The 16,498-nt window shown below is 39.5% G+C and overlaps 1 protein-coding gene and 1 pseudogene across 1 annotated transcript in view; both read right to left on the bottom strand.

Moving 5' to 3' along the window:
* PDE11A (phosphodiesterase 11A) overlaps nucleotides 1-16,498 on the bottom strand; it is a 433,775-nt gene that overhangs the window by 147,044 nt on the left and 270,233 nt on the right. The window lies entirely within an intron of this gene.
* LOC131383813 (tigger transposable element-derived protein 1-like) lies at nucleotides 4,131-6,033 on the bottom strand (annotated as a pseudogene).

Raw genomic sequence — 16,498 nt, 5'->3', positions numbered from 1 at the left:
CTATGGAAAAGGCAAGGAAATAGATTGTCCCCTAGAGTCTCCAGAAGAATGCAGCCTTACATACATCTTGAATTTTGCCCAGTAAGACCCATTTCAGACATCTGACCTGCAGGATTGTAAGATAATAAGTATGCACTGTTTTAATCCACTAAGACCGTGGTAATTAGTTACAGCAGCCACAGGAAACTAATATACCGCACAAACCCATTTCTCTCTCAGTCTTCCCCAGCTCCGTAAGTGCCACTCCATCCAATCAATTAGTATCAACCGGATACTAATCCAATCTCCTCGGTACACATCAGCCAGAGTGATCTTTAAAAAGTAGAAATCAAATCATGCCATCTCCCAGCTGAAAAGTCACCAGTGTCTTCCCACTGCACTTTTGCTGTATTTCCTTCAATGGCATCCACAGATTGGTCACAGACCTAAGGTTCATGAGGTTAGGTCCAAAGCCTGGATGGTGACTGGACAGGTCCTGCACCATCTGGCTGTTGGTACGTTCTCAAACTAAACTTCATGCTGCCTGTGATCCGTCTTCTACACACTTGGCCACACTCATTTTTGTTCATTTATACACAAAGCGCTTTTCTACCTCAGAGCTTCCCTGTCCTCATCACCTCATTGGTATCATCTTCTGAAATTAAGTTAAATGTCACCCCTTCAATGAATTATTCCCTGACCACCATGAGAAATCAGCCCTTGTTAACTCCATTATTCTCTGAGTTAATAGGCTGTTTCCTTCATGCCACTCACACAATTGGAGTTACCTGTTAGCTTATTCATCACCTGCCTCCCCCACTAGACTGTAAGCACTTTGAAGGCAAGGACTGGTCTAGTTTTGGTCATGAAGGTATATCCTATCCCTGGGAGTATGGTTGATACTTAGTTGGCACTTAGTAAATATTTAATGAATCAAGGAATAAAAAATGAAACGATCTTAAAAAAGTGTCTCCACTTCCCATATGTCTTACTCTTTGTATTATTAGTGGCCTGAATTAGTGCATTTTTTTCAATGAAATCATGATATGCCTTATATATGAGCATAAAGTATGCAGTGTAGGTAGGATAACCAGTTTTAGCAAATAAAAATAGAGGACACCCACAGTTAAACTTGAATTTCAGATCAGCAATAAATATTTTCACTATTTGTGTCATATGCATACTTAAAATTGATTTATGGTTTATCTGAAATTCAAACTTACTTAAGTGTCCTGTATTTTATCTGGCAACCCTCCTTCTACATGCCCCAAATTAAGAAGGCTAGAAACAAATCTGGAAAATGCTAAGCTATATGCCAAAATACTATGTTTCTCCTTTCACCCCCACCTCACAACATCTCCCAATGACATTTCTTCCAAAATATTCTATCAGTCAAGCTTACCAAATGCCTCAAGTCTGAAATATTTTCAGCAATGCTACTATTATGAGGGGAATCATGCCCTCCAATCCCCACCAATTCATTTATTGAATTTCTAATTCCTAGGACATCAGAATATGACTGTATTTGGAGACAGGGCCTTTGAAGAGGTACTTAAGGTAAAATGAGGTCATGTGGGTGTGTCCTAATCCAATACGACTGGGGTCCTTATAAAAAGAGGAGTTCGGAATATAAATAACAGAAATAGAAGACCATGTGAGGACACAGACAGAAGGTGGCCATCCGCAAGCCAGAAAGATAGCCCTCACCAGAACCTGACCATGTTGGCACCCTGATATGGTTTGGCTGCGTCCCCAGCCAAATCTCATCTTGAATTGTAGTTCCCATAATCTCCACATGTCATGGTAGGAACCTGGTGGGAGGTAACTGAAGCATGGGGGGGCAGTTACCCTCATGCTGTTCTCATGATAGTGAGTGAGTCCTCATGAGATCTGATGGTTTTATAAGTGGCTTTTCCCCCTTTTGCTCAGCACTTCTTGTACCATGTGAAGGACATGTTTGCTTCCCCTTCTGCTGATGGTTAAGTTTCCTGAAGCCTCTCCAGCCATGCTGAACTGTGAGTCAATTAAACCTCTTTCCTTTATAAATTACCCAGTCTTGGGTATGCCTTTACTAGCAGAGTAAGAAGGAACTGATACGCACCCTGATTGTGAACTTCTAGCCTCCAGAACTGTAAGAAAATAAGTATTTGTTGTTTCAGCGACCCAGTCTGTGGCATTTTGTTATGTTATGGCAGCCCAAGCAAGTTTATACAGTCACATAACCTCATTAACCTAAGACCTGTTACAAATCTATGGAGGCCATTGAAGGAAATATAAAAAAAGTAATTTTTAATTACTTTTAGCATAGTCAGTCTTCAAAAGAAAATCGTTACTGTTTTATATACATAAATAATATATGGCACAGATAATGACTAAAAATCAGGCAAATTTCTATAGTTGAGAATAAATCTTAACAAATTACAGAATCATATTATTTAAAACTACTATTGTCCTACCTTCCTGGATAAGTTAGTTTCCTCCACAATTCCAAACTATATATTTCATAGCAAGTATCTAGGTTCATCATACATTTTTGAATAATAATACCTTTGATCAAGTAAAAAAGCTTTAATTGAACGCATTATAATAGTTTTGAAGAAAGAGGCATTTGTAAGACATTGTTTTATAAATATACTATCATTCTCTATGAGAAACATTGTTAGGTTATGAGAATATTACTATAACATACATATCAGTTAATGTTTTCGACAGCTAAATAAAGTTTGTGTAAAGCATACATACAAAAGTAAACAGTTAATCCATAGAACACTTGATAAGCATTAAACTTTCACAAGAAAATTTCTGATAGATGGATTTATCTTTTGTGTTGGTATTAATTGAGAAAATATTCTTGACTCGGTTTTGTTGGTGAGCTCTGACTTAAGAAATTTTTATAGTTTCTAAAATAAATCACTATTTGCAAAACCGTACCAACTTTAACTTTTGGATTGAACTTGCTTCCAGCAAAACAACAACAAAAAAGCAGATAAGGCAATTATCAGACCCGTGAAAGAGAGAGGAAAGAAGTCACATTTTTGTGTTGCATTTACACAGCAGGAAAAGACAATTAACTATATTTCAAAAGAAAAACAATGGGCAGAGCTATTAGATAGGACCACTGGACCAAGCCTTGCCATTCTGTACATGCAGTTCAGGACCAGAACCAAATGCTTGTCTTGCAGCCCCCAGAACTGTCCCTGAGTAGCTGGAAGACAGATCTCTTGCACCAATTGTCTTGAATGTTAATTTGTTGTGGATTTGGGCAGCCATTTGCTCCTGAAATGAGATATGGACCATTATACCAGCAGAAAGGAACACAAATGTAAAGAAGCACTTAAGAGCGAGGAGGAACAAAGACCCCACTGAGGATCCAGACTGAGTGTCTCGGGCACAAAAGGGCTGCATGAATACGTTTATTGCTCTGCTGGCAAAGTGGCACTTGGTAAAGGCTGGATGGCCGACTTAAGCTAAGCTGATCTGAAGTAAAATCCCAAATAATTTATATTGATGAGTTCCAAATAAATAAAGAAGCTTTGCTCTCAGCAGTAGTCCTTAAACGAAGAAAGATGACAAACCACAAGGAATGAAAAGCCAATTTATTTGGAATAACCCGACAGAAGTGTCATCTAACTATGTGAAGAACCATACTCCAGGATTTCTTAACAAGATGATGACAGTATTCAAAGACATGGCAACTGAACAGACGCATTGAAACTGAGAAATCATCAGTTTTTATTGTCAAGTATTTAAGACACTGCCTGCTATATAATAGAATGAAATGTTCAAAAGGTACTTCAGATAACTGTGTCTGCTGAGTGATCTGTTATCATGACCTTCAGAATCGATCATAAAAAATATTTTTAAAAAATCTAAGAAAGACTCATTTTTTAAAATTGAAAGTAGTATAAAAGATACCTGCCAAACATGGGGTAATAATAAAATACAGGCATACCTCAGAGATATTGAGAGTTTGGTTCCTGACCACCTCAATAAAGTGCATGTAGCATTAAAGTGAGTCACACACGTTTTTTGGTTTCCCAGTGCATATAAAAGTTACATTTACACTATGCTGTAGCCTATTAAGTGTGTAATAGCATATCTAAAAAACAATGCACATACCTTAATTTAAAAATACATTATTGCTAGAAATGCTAACGATCATCTGAGCCTTCAGCAAGAAGTAATATTTTTGCTGGTGGAGGGTCTTGCCTGAATGTTGAAGGCTGCTGATAGATCAGTGCGGTGGTTGCTGAAGCTATGGCAATTTCATAAAATAAGACAATGAGGTTTGCACATCAATTAACTCTTCCTTTCATGAAATATTTCTCTGTAGCATACAATGCTGCTTGATAGCGTTTTACCCACAGTAGAACTTCTTTCAGAATTGGAGTCAGTCCTCTCAATTCCTGCCACTGTTTTGTCAACTAAATTTATGTAATATTCTAAATCTTTTGTTTTCACGTCAATAGTGTTCACAGCATATTCACCAAGTGTATATTCCATCTCAGGAAACCACTTTCTTTGCTCATCTATGAGAAGCAACTCCTTATCTGTTCAAGTTTTATCATGAGACTGCAACAATTAAGTCACATATTCAGGTTCCACTTCTAATTCTAGTTCTCTTGCTATTTCCACCACATCTGCAGTTACTTCCTCCACTGAAGTCTTAAACCCTTTAAATTCAGACATGAGGGTTAGAGTCAACTTCTTCCAAACTCCTGTTAATGGTGATATTTTGACCTCCTCCAGCGAATCATAAATGTTCTTAATGGCATTTAGAATGGTGAATCCTTTCTAGAAGATTTTCAATTTATTTTACCCAGATCCATTGTTGGAATCACTATCTATGGCAGTCATAGCCTTACAAAACGTATTTCTTAAATCATAAGACTTGCAAATAGAAATTACTCTTTGTGGGCTGCAGAATGAATGCTGTATTAGCAGGCATGAAAACAACATTAATATCCTTGTACAGCTCCACCAGAGTGTTTGGGTGACTAGGTGCATTGTCAATTAGCAGTAATATTTTGAAAGGAATCTTTTTGTCTGAACAGTAGGTCTCAATGGGAGGCTTAAAACATTTAGCAAACCATGCTGTTTACTGAGGTGCTGTCATCAAGACTTTGCTGTTCCATTTATACAGTACAGGCAGAGTAGATTTAGCATAATTCTTTTACTTTTTATTTTTTAGAGAGGGAATCTCACTCTGTCACCCAAGCTGGTCTCCAACTCCTGACCTCAAGTGATCCTCCCACCTCAGCCTCACAAGTAGGTGGGACTACAGGTGTACACCACCGCTTCTGGCTTGATTTAGCATAATTCTTAAGGGCCCGAGGATTTTCAAAATGATAAATAAGCACTGGCTTCAATTTAAAATCACCAGCTACTTACCATAGCCCCTAACAAGAGAATCAGCCCATGCTTTGAAGCTTTGAAGACATTGACTTCTCTCTAGTTATGAAATTCCTAGATGGCATCTTCTTCCAGTAGAAAGCTGTTTTGTCTGCATTGAAAATCTGTTGTCTAGTGTAACAACCTTTATCAATGATCTTAGCTAGATGTTCTGGATAACTTGCTACAGCTTCTACATCAGTACTTGCTGCTTCATCTCACACTTTTATGTTTTGGAGATGGCTTCTTCCCTTAAAGTTCGTGAACCTCTGCTAGCTTCAAACTTTTCTTCTGCAACTTCCTCATCTCTCTCAGTCTTCATAGATTTAAAGAGAATTAGGGCCTCGATCTGGATTAGGCTTTGGCTTAAGAGAATGTTGTGGCTCGTTTGATCTTTTCTTCAGACCACTAAAACTTTCTCCATATCAGCAAACAGGCTGTTTCACTTTCTTATTATTCATATGTTCACTGGAACAGCATTTTTAATTTCCTTCAAAAACTTTTCCTTTGCATTTACAACTTGGTTGTTTGGCATAAGAGGCCTAGCTTTCAGCCTATCTCACCTTTTGACATGTCTTTCTCACTAAGATTAATCATGCCTAACTTATGATTAAAACTGAGAGATGTGCAACTCTTCCTTTCACTGGAACACTTAGAGGTCATTGTAGGGTTATTACTTGGCCTAATTTCCATATTGTTGTGTTTTAGAAAATAGATAGGCCCAAGGAAAGGGAGAGAGATGGGGAAGAGCTGGTCAGCAGAGCAGTCAGAACACAAAACATTTATCATTAAGTTTGCCGCCTTATATGGGCACAGTTCATAGTGCCCCAAAGGATTACAACACTAACATTAAAAATCACTGATCACAGATCATTGTAACAGATATAATAATAAGTATAAAATGTTGTAAGAATTACCAAAATGTGACACAAAAACACAAACACTGCAGCAAAAATGGTGCCAATAGTTTGCGGTCAATTTGAGACCTTGCCCATCTTGGCTGAATTCTCTATTTTTTTTTTTTTTTTTTAGATTTTGTCTTGCTCTGTTCCCCAGGCTGGAGTGTAGTGGCTTGATCTCAGTTCACTACAATCTCCATCTCCTGGGTTCAAGAGATTCTCCTGAGTCAGCCTCCAAGTAGCTGGGACTACAGGTGCATGCCACCACACCCAACTGACTTTTGTATTTTTAGTAGACAAGGGGTTTCACCATGTTGGCCAGGCTGGTCTTGAACTTCTGACCTCAGGTGATCTGCCTGCCTCCACCTCCCAAAGTGCTGGGATTACAAGTGTGAGCCACCATGTCTGGCTGAATTCTCTTTTAATTAAACTTCTTGACCAAAGAGATATGCCGTTTTTGCATTTTGTTTTATTCAAAGGTAAGAAGTCAATTCTCCAGTGGTTTGAATGGGTCCTTAACTTGGGATGAGAAATTCATTCATCATTTTTTCACCCAAATCAAAGGTTTAATGTAATCATTCTATGTCATTACCCAGATTAAAATGTTAATTTTAGTAACCACACTTTAAATCTCAATCTAATTTTTAAATGCAAGCCATTAAGAGGCATTCATAAGTCTAAATATTATTCATTAGCTAGTACATAATGACAACACTGATATTCATTTGGCAGTTTCCCAAACTATCTTTCCCTCTAAATATTGGTACCTGTGCCCTTGCCAGAGGATGACATATTTTGAATTATAAAAATCTTGAAATTTAACAGGTACTTTGCAACTACATCCAAATTATTATCTGGTGAATTAAGATGACCACACGTTCTTTGACACTATTTCTATGAGAGGTGGGGTCTATGTCCCTTCCCTTTGACTCTATGTGCGGTTTGTGTTTAAACCATTAAGTTGCCAAAAAGTGGTTAAAAAGCAATAAATAAACAAAACATTATCAACATTCAACTGGGACTTGCCACCCTATGCCATCCAAAGATTTCTGTAATCAGGTGTCAACTGAAGCTTTCTTGTCTTTCAAAATCTAGGTAAGATCAACCTGAACCCCTAAACTCATGAAATACTATGGAAATTCAAAGACTTTTTCAAAATATCTACAAATCCTTGGCAGGTTTATATTCTCACCTTGGCCTTTGAGTTCTTATGTATTCTTGTGCTGTATCTGTTATATAGTCATCACGCTAAATGTGAAATTCATCTCCCTCCTCAATTTCCACACCAAAAAAAAAAATCCACTCACATCAAGAATTCATAAATTCAGTATAGTGTGAAGAAGTTTCTTTCTTTTTTTCTTGCTTCCTTCCCTCTTCCCTTCTTCCCTGCTTCCTTCCTTTTTTTTCTCTCTTTCTCTCCCTTTCTTTTCTTTCTTTCCTTCCTCCATCTTTTCCTTCCTTCTTTCTCTCTCTCTCCCCTCCCCACTTTCTTTCTGAAAAGACAAATTATGAACTTACATCAAAACAAACAAACAAACAAACAAACAAACAAACAAGCACCCTCTCATGAAGTATCAGCTCCACCATTCTCAAAACAGATTTTGCCCCTGCCACCAATGGGGCATTTCACTGACTATTAATCTTGTACAGTCTCCGCCTTTATTCATATTTCTGGCTTCTCTCCAATGTAACTTTTTGTTTTTCTCTTTTCCCCTCTCCCTATATTCAAACGTATAGTAACACAATTCTCTCCATTTCTCATACAGAATCATTTCCCACATCCTCTGATTACTAGAGGCAGTCAATATTCATTCCCTCATAATCTGTACAATATCAAGAGGGCTTGTCAAGGATTTTCCCATAGAACTCCTTCCTTAGTCTTAGTGAGGAATGCTGGGGCCTATGGTTAGATAACATTTCATTCACCTTGTTATACTTTAGAAGTTCTCATATGTGTCTTAAGTTACTTATCAGCTCAGTGGTTAGATTCTAGTCCTGTCCATGTTTTTGAGGTGTTTTTTTTTTCCCCTGGAATTTGGACTGATTTCTAAATTCTTTCTGAGCAACAAGTACCCAAACTAACACTTTCACATTTGTCTTCTATTTTTTCTGTTAAGCTCATTAAAATTACTACTAGCTTTTTTCCTGAGACCCTGCAAGCTAAAGCTTATTCCTTGCAATATAGGCAAGAAAAATGAGTCAGATTGCCACTGCCTTCCTCTTCTGTAACTAAAGATGCTTTAAGTCTAACATCTGGATAGATTTTGCCCAAAATTAACCTTTGTTTTTATTCTGTTTCCACAAAAACGCCTCTTATTGAAAATCTGTTTGGCTTTGTATTTCAGACAATAGGGTACTGGTTTTCCAGCCTATTCACTTAGATTTCAAATGGCATTGATCTCTTCCTATAAGCATTGTTAAACTGGGGTTAAGCATTTTATTAATTATCACTAGGTGCTATTTCATTTAAAAAATTATTTGTTATATTCAACAGGTATTCAGATGGGTAAAGTTTATATCTTCCAGGCTACCAAAGTTCCAGACAAACATGATAATTGACTCAAGGGTTCCAGCCTGTGCCACTGCAGGAAGGACTGAGTCCCTATAAATCATTAGATAAGGTAGTGAGAGATCTCTATGCCTCCAGAGCAGATAGAGATGATAGCTCCTGTTCAGGATGAAGCAGTTACAGAAGATGAAACCTCTGTCCCTCTACAACCTTTTAGGATTAAGGAAGAGTGCATAGTCTCTGAGGAGAGATGAAAAAGGAATTCAGCAGGACTTGTTTCACAAGATACAGACCACAAAGACTGCTGATAAAACAGGATGTGGTAAAGAAGTCTGCCAAAACCTGCCAAAACCAAGATGGCTATGAAAACAACCTCTGGTCATCCTCACTGCTCATTATACACTAATTATAATACATTAGCATACTAATGGAAACTCCAACATCATGACAATTACAATTACAGTTACAAATGCCATGGCATTGTCCTGAAGTTACCCTATATGATCTAAATAGGAGAGGAACCCTCAATTCTGGGAACTCTCAGCTGCTTTCCCAGAAAACTCATGAATAATCTACTCCTCGTTTAGCACATAATCAAAAAATAACCATAAGTATAGTCAGTCAAGCAGCCCATGCTGCTATCTGCCTATGGGGTAGCCATCCTTTTATTCCTTTAGTTAATAAAGTTGCTTTCACTTTACTCTGTCACTTTACTGCTGGCTTTCACTTTACTCTGTCACTTTACACTTTATTGCTGGCTCTTGAATTCTTTCCTGCACAAGCCAAGAACCCATGTGACCTCCCAAGCTGAATTCCAATTTTGAGGTTTGCCCTGTGACATCTTTGGCTTATGAAAGCAATCTGATTAAGATCCAGCTTAAAATTATAATCATGTAAGTCAACTCTACTACATAGTTTTGAGCACAGAAATCAGAATTCATGCTGTGAATTGCCCTAGGCTTGTAGTCTGAACTTGTTGTCTCCCCTATTTGCAGGGGTAAGTGGTAGGACTTAATCTGTTTATACAGATTAACTGCTGTATAGATTACCTACAGCAATTCTTAAGACAGGCCATTTCCTTTCATTTAGTAAAACTTTGTTTTCTTAATTTGTCAATGCTTAGTATGCCAACATTGGGGGGCCAGTATAGTTTGGTCTTTGAGCATAGGGGCTTTGTGTCAGACTGCTGAGCTCACAATCCTGGCTTCACTAGACCGGTAACCTTGGCCTAATTATATAACCTATGTCTCAGTTTCCTCATCAGTAAAAGGTGAGAAATATATGCACTTTTCAATCATATTTCACTGGCCAGAGGAAGTTACAGCACTCCACCTGATTTCAAGGAAGTGAGGCAGTGTAATATGATCATGGGCCCAGATGGGAGAGAACCAGAAAAAACTGATGATGAGCACTGATGGTTACCACAATGGGTTGGGCAATCAAATAGCAAGTTACGTTAGAATAGCGTTTAAAATCAGAGCAAATGAGTCCAATGTATGAACTCTAGTATATACATTTGTGGTTTATTTGACTTTTGCTTACTTCCTGATTCTCTTCTATGTTTCAGGGTTGCGTTTGATAGATATGATCTCCAAATAAGTGAGATTATAGTATATGTTTATTAAATATTGTTTATATTTAACATACATAGTACATAGAGTATATGACCATTAAATACTATTGCTTTGACTATATTTTGTTACCTATAGAAGAAAATAATTATAAGTTAAGGAAAACGATTGGCTTATTTTTGTTCTATAACTTTTGGAAAGTGCTTAGTTATTAATTTCAATCATTTCAAGGTCCCTAAGGTGAAAGAAACAACCTATTTCTTTGGAAAACGTTGCATGTGATAATGAGTCTTCTGATCTTTCTAAGCTTTTAGTATTCTCCTATAAAGGATCTCAGGCATTAACACTTAAAAAGGTTTTAATGATTAATTCTTACTGAGATTAAATATGACTCTATACATATGCATATTGGACTATAATTTATAACTATTTCAAAATAAGTGTTCCATTCCCACAATTGCATTACTCCTCTCACTCTGTTTTAAAGTGAGGCTGTTTTTCTTAATCATATAGGTTATTAAATGTATTAATGTTTCACAAATGCTTTTCTAATGAACTACTTGCTTATTTGCTTTTCTCATTAATAAGAACAGAGAAGAATATAGCATTCTTCGGGGATAATTGAGCAACTTGAATTGGTTATTGCTGTTTCTGAAACAACTATAATATGTGCCAAATTGTTTTCAAATCTGTAATTTATATAACCAGAACTTTTAGTAGTCTGATTTCACTTAAGACCATACTTCTGAGTAGCATGTTATTAAATATTTATATATACTGATTTTCCATTCCTCTCCCCCCATGGTTTTTGCATAATCAAAGGATTACCATTATGATTTGAGAGAGAGATACATTGCTTATTTGCACTGGTTATGCAGGAACACCATGGAGCATTTTATGTTTGAAACAGCGCGGCTCTGCTGGGAGCTGCTTCTGAAGTAAAAGGAGTAAGGAGAGACCAGGCCTAGTTCAGGCCACTGTCAAACTCACTAGGGCCACAGGAGTGACTGGTCACCATGGATGAAATAAAAATGCAAAGGGCAATTTCCAATCTGTCTGGGCCAAGGTTGGTGGCCATGGAGATCAGATTAGATTTGAGTAAACCAGGGAATCATATCAATGCAGTCTGGGATGTACCGATGAATGAACCATTCATTCAATCAAGACATATCCACTGAAGACTTAATTTGTGCCCAGAACTGTGCAGTCACTAAACAGGCAAACATACAAGTTGAAATAATTGCTACAAAGTCAAGTAGCAAAATGCTGAAAGAAACCATGGGAGGAGGTGGGAAGAATGGTAGGGAGTGGCAGGGAAGTTGGTTAGGGATGACCTCTTTGAGGACATGATACTTAAGCTGAGACCTGGAAAATGATAAAGAACCAGCCAGCCAAGGGGTAGGGGAAGAGCTCTGGGCAGAGGGAGTGGTCACCTTTGTGTGGTGTCAGGGTGTGTGAGTGGGCAGAGGAGACAGGAGAGCTGGGCACAGGCCCAGTCATGCAGGGCCTTTCAGGCAGATGAGTCCATGGGAAGCCATCCAGGGTTTCAGGCGAGAGGCTGACATTGTCTCATTAGTTTTCCAGTCATTATGACCTTGGAAGGCCCTAATGTGCCCCTCCTCAATGATACCCTACCCCAGAAGTGACCACCATTCTGACTTTTGTGGCATTCATTCCCTTGGGGTAGTATATAGTTTTGCCTGTTCTTGAACTTACATAAATAGATTCATATTACATGTAGAACATGGCCCTGGTTGTGTAGAGGGTGGATTGGAGGTGGGCAAGAGTGGATGTGGGAGGGATAACAGTGGCTGGATGAGAATGGTGGATGGGAGATGTCGATTTGTGGAGACAAGGCACAGGGATCTGCAAAAAAAAAAAAAAAGAGCTCCACTCAGGGAGGAAAGGACCAGAGCCACAGAAGCACTCAGTCCTGGGTCCGGGTCCCTGAAGGAGGGAGCCATACACCAGAGACCATCAAAAAGGGGAAGGAAAGGGCATGTGAGGCCACATACAAGCAAACTGGAACCCAAAACAAGGAAGGCTGCTTCCCTCTACTTGTGAGTACCTGGAGCTCCATCACTCACACTGTGGCAGTACAGGGATCAGGCACGCTGGCTTGCTCCGGTGTCTAGTCAGTAGAAGGATGGGGAGGGACTGGACCACTTTGGTTCACGGCCATCTGAAGCTGCAGATAGTGAATTTCATTATGAATCTGAGGCAGGAATGGGCACCAGTATTGGGAAACACAATGTCTTTAAAGATTTCTCAGTCAACAAATATTTACTGAGTTATCAGCTATGTTTTAGGAACTACTGTAGGTGCTAGGGATACATCAGTCAAAAAAAGAGACAAAAATCTCTGCCAGTATGGGGCTTATGATCTAGAGTGGAGAGAGTCGAGTGAAATAAGTAAAAGGTAGTGTGTCAAGTGATGATGAGTGCTATGGAGAAAAACAAGGCAGGGAAGGGAGATTAGCATGTTGGGGGCAGGAAAGGGTGCACGGCAGATTTAAATAAGACTGTCTGGGAAGGTGGCGCTGAATAGTACAAATAAAACCTGAAGTTGCAGAGAGAACAAGCCATGTGGATATCAGGATGAGAGGGTGTAGGGTACAAATGCAAAGGTCCTATGGCACAAATGTGTCCAGCTTGTTTAAGGAAAAGCAAAGAGGCCAGTGGGACAGAGTGAGGAAAGCGAGAATAACAGGAGGTCATAAAGGGACCAGGGATTAGATCACAGAAGATTTGGAAACCATCGTAATTTGGCCTTTTGTTAAAACAAGTAAGTGTAGGCACTTGGTGGGGATAAAAACAAACTTCCCAGAGGCAGGCTCATCGAATTGGGCCCAGTATAGTTGCTAAATTAAGGAGCCATTTTCCTTCTTTTCAAAGAGATAAAAGCAGCTTTCCCCTCATCTCTGTCAAGTGCGGGGGCTGCTGTCAGCCCCACAGACCCACATGAGCCAGATCTTTTTCTTTGGGTGAATCTAATTCCTTGGCAATCTGGGTGTGATTCCCACCCCTACCCCCACACCGCCCCCCCGACATACCCCACAAACGAATATCTGCTGTTTGTTAATTGGTGTCTGGTTTGTTTGTTTGTTTGTTTTTGAGACAGAGTCTCGCACTGTTGCCCAGGCTGGAGTGCAGTGTCACGATCTCGGCTCACTGCAACCTCTGCCTCCCAGATTCAAGCGATTCTCCTGCCTCAGTCTCCCGAGTAGCTGGGATTACAGGTGCCCGCCACCACGCCCAGCTGATTTTTTGTGTTTTTAGTAGAGACAAGGTTTCACTACGTTGACTAGGCTGGTCTTGAACTCCTGACCTCGTGATCCGCCTGCCTCGGCCTCCCAAAGTGCTGGGATTACAGGCATGAGCCACTGCACCCAGCCGGTGTCTGGTTTTTAAAATGGGATTTTAACCTTTTTTCTTATTTCATTCTACAGGATGAATTTAATCACTTACAGGAAGTTGAATGTGAGGTTGGGAGATGGGTCTGATGGGGCCAAATTTGGAGTTTCTGGACAATGGGAGGAGTATTTAGGGTGGGACACACTTTTGGAAATAGATATATAAAAATAGAGGGTTTGAAAACTTCCTTACATTCATCACCTGGTGATGTCTGATGACAGGAACGGGAAGGGGCTACAACAGGTAAATGTTTCTCCAGTCTCTGCTCTGGGCCCAACACCTGAGCCAATGTTCTGATTGACTCATGTTTGCTTCCATTCCAAGAGCAGGTGTTTTTGCTAGAAAGTGGTGATTACCTGCTTCAGCTTAACTGCCACAGAGTTTATCAATATATGTGATGTACACATTTAGGGCATGGAGAAGGGGGTGGGGGCTTTTATGCTCTTTGTTTTTAGGTGCTAGTCAAAGACCTTCTGAAATGCCTTCTTGGGTGCCTAAAGTCAGGCCTCTCCTCTCCACTGGGCAAGGAATTGAAGATAACCCCAAGCAGGTTTTGTTTTATCCTTTATTGATATATGATAATTTACATATTTATGGGGTACATGTGTTTGTTATATGCAAAGAATGTATAATGATCAAATCAGGGAAATTGGGCTACCCACCACCCTCAGTGTTTATTATTTTTATGTGTTGAGAAATGTGGATCCCACCTCCCTAAGACTCTGCATCATCAAATACTTTCAGGTGGCTAGGGAGGGCCACGTGAAGCAAAAGTCTCCCAAGTTGTCCCTGGGGATTGTAGATAATTATTACTATTATTTTGTTTAAACCCCAATATACATATATATATATATTTGCTTTAAGATTTTAGCTACAGTAAGTCTTTTTGGAAAGACCTGACTGTGACTTTAAGGCCATAATGAAGGTAGGTGCTGGGATGGAGACACTCAGAGCAGGAGCCTGGTTAGTGTCTTTGTGACGCTCAGATGACTGATTTGTGACAGTTGGTCTGGGCCCCAAGCTTTGAAGGGCTCCACTCTGTCTCTTCTATCCCCTGGAAAGAAAAGTCCATGGATTTCTGGGAAGATGTCATTCAGATTATATTCAAGGTACCCGGGATCAGCCAAACTAAATTCCAGGTATCTCAAATTCCCCCAGGTACCCCGAATGCCCCAAGCCCATTGCCAGGACCTGCATGGGTTTCTCCCTGAGATTTGGGCTCCTCTGGATGCACCTCTGTAGGGGCTGTGTGGGGTTGATCGAGTTTGAAATGTGCATAATATAGGGCTCACACCTGTTCAAATCCAGCACAGTGTGGAGCGGGATCTAGGGGGAAGGGGAGGTGAGTAACTCCAATGTCTTCTAAACGGTTTGTAGGCTTAGTTCCTTCTGGTTGGATTTGGGGTGTGATCTGCCACCTTTTGAAAGCAGCATCCTGGTACTGTCCCCTTATGACAGCACTATCAAGATACTGAGCACTGGGCCTAAAGTGAATGTCAGTTTCTTACTTGGCCAACTATAAACATGGCTTTCGTAAGTCAATGTTTTACAAGGGAAGCCAGCAGGCAAAGGCATGGCTGTTCCACTACAGAAAGCTGTTCTCTTTCACACACTGTGGGATAACTGACCTGAGTCAACTAACTTAGACTCAGCAACTGCTCCAGAAAAAAGTGAGCTGCCGGAGCCCAACAGAGACGCTGGCTATTACTCCTAGGATCTGCACTGCAAAACCAAAAGCATCAGGGTTGAAAGAAACAGTTTCCTTACTGACAAGTTAGTAATTTTCAGTGAGGTAAAAGAGGAGGAGGAGGACAATACATTTCCAAGGGTGCTTTGTTCAGTTTGAGCTTTTAAATCAATGGGCAAGTCTTCATTATTTACCCTTAATTACTGTCATCATAGTCTCATAAACCAGAAGCATGCCCCCTGGTGTAGAAAACAGGCCCTTTACCTTGGCTCTCTTCCCACTTCCACCAGGGCAGCCAAGGGCTCCAGTGGTAAATGCCCTCCTGCAACTGATAGGACATTCCTCAAAAGAGCCCTTGCAGTACAATTTGTACAACATGGCCCTTTGAAACAGATAGATCTGAGCTTGAATCCTGGCTCTACTTCTAGCTGTGAAATGCAAGCCACAAAACCTCTCTCAGCAAGTTTCTAAATCTTTCTGAGCCTCAATTTGCTCACTTGTCAAATGGGAATGATACAGTGTACTCCATGCTGTTTTGGTGAAGGTTCAATAAAATACATATGCAAAACACATAATTAATGCCTGACACATAAGCATTTAATAAATGTAGCATTTCAAAAAGCACCAAAATAACATAGCAAAAGCAGAAGAAATAAGAAGAATGTAAGGTAATGAAAGAAAAATTTTAAACAAATAAACCAGAACAAATGCATCCAAATAACAACTACTTCTTAAGGCTACCATGGGGACTATGTTAAGTTACTCCAAATGTTCTGCTATGTTTGGGAACTCTTATCCAGGATCTCAAAGTACGTTCCTTATACCATGACAGTGATGGTAAATCATTTGAGAGCAGATTTGATTTTGGAAAACCATCAAAATCATTTAACAGAAAATAAAATAAAAACATGATCAACATTTTGTTTTAAAAAAGTATGATTATGAAATACTAAGATAAATTTTCTCTTCACAGCTGCCAGAATGATCTCTCTAAAATGTCAAACTAATCATGTTCCTCTCCTGCTGAAAACACTTCAATGATTCTCCAC

The sequence above is a fragment of the Hylobates moloch genome, unplaced genomic scaffold (genome assembly GCF_009828535.3).
Source record: "Hylobates moloch isolate HMO894 unplaced genomic scaffold, HMol_V3 SCAFFOLD_1, whole genome shotgun sequence".
NCBI lineage: Eukaryota > Metazoa > Chordata > Mammalia > Primates > Hylobatidae > Hylobates > Hylobates moloch.
This window is presented reverse-complemented; position numbering and strand designations above follow the sequence as displayed.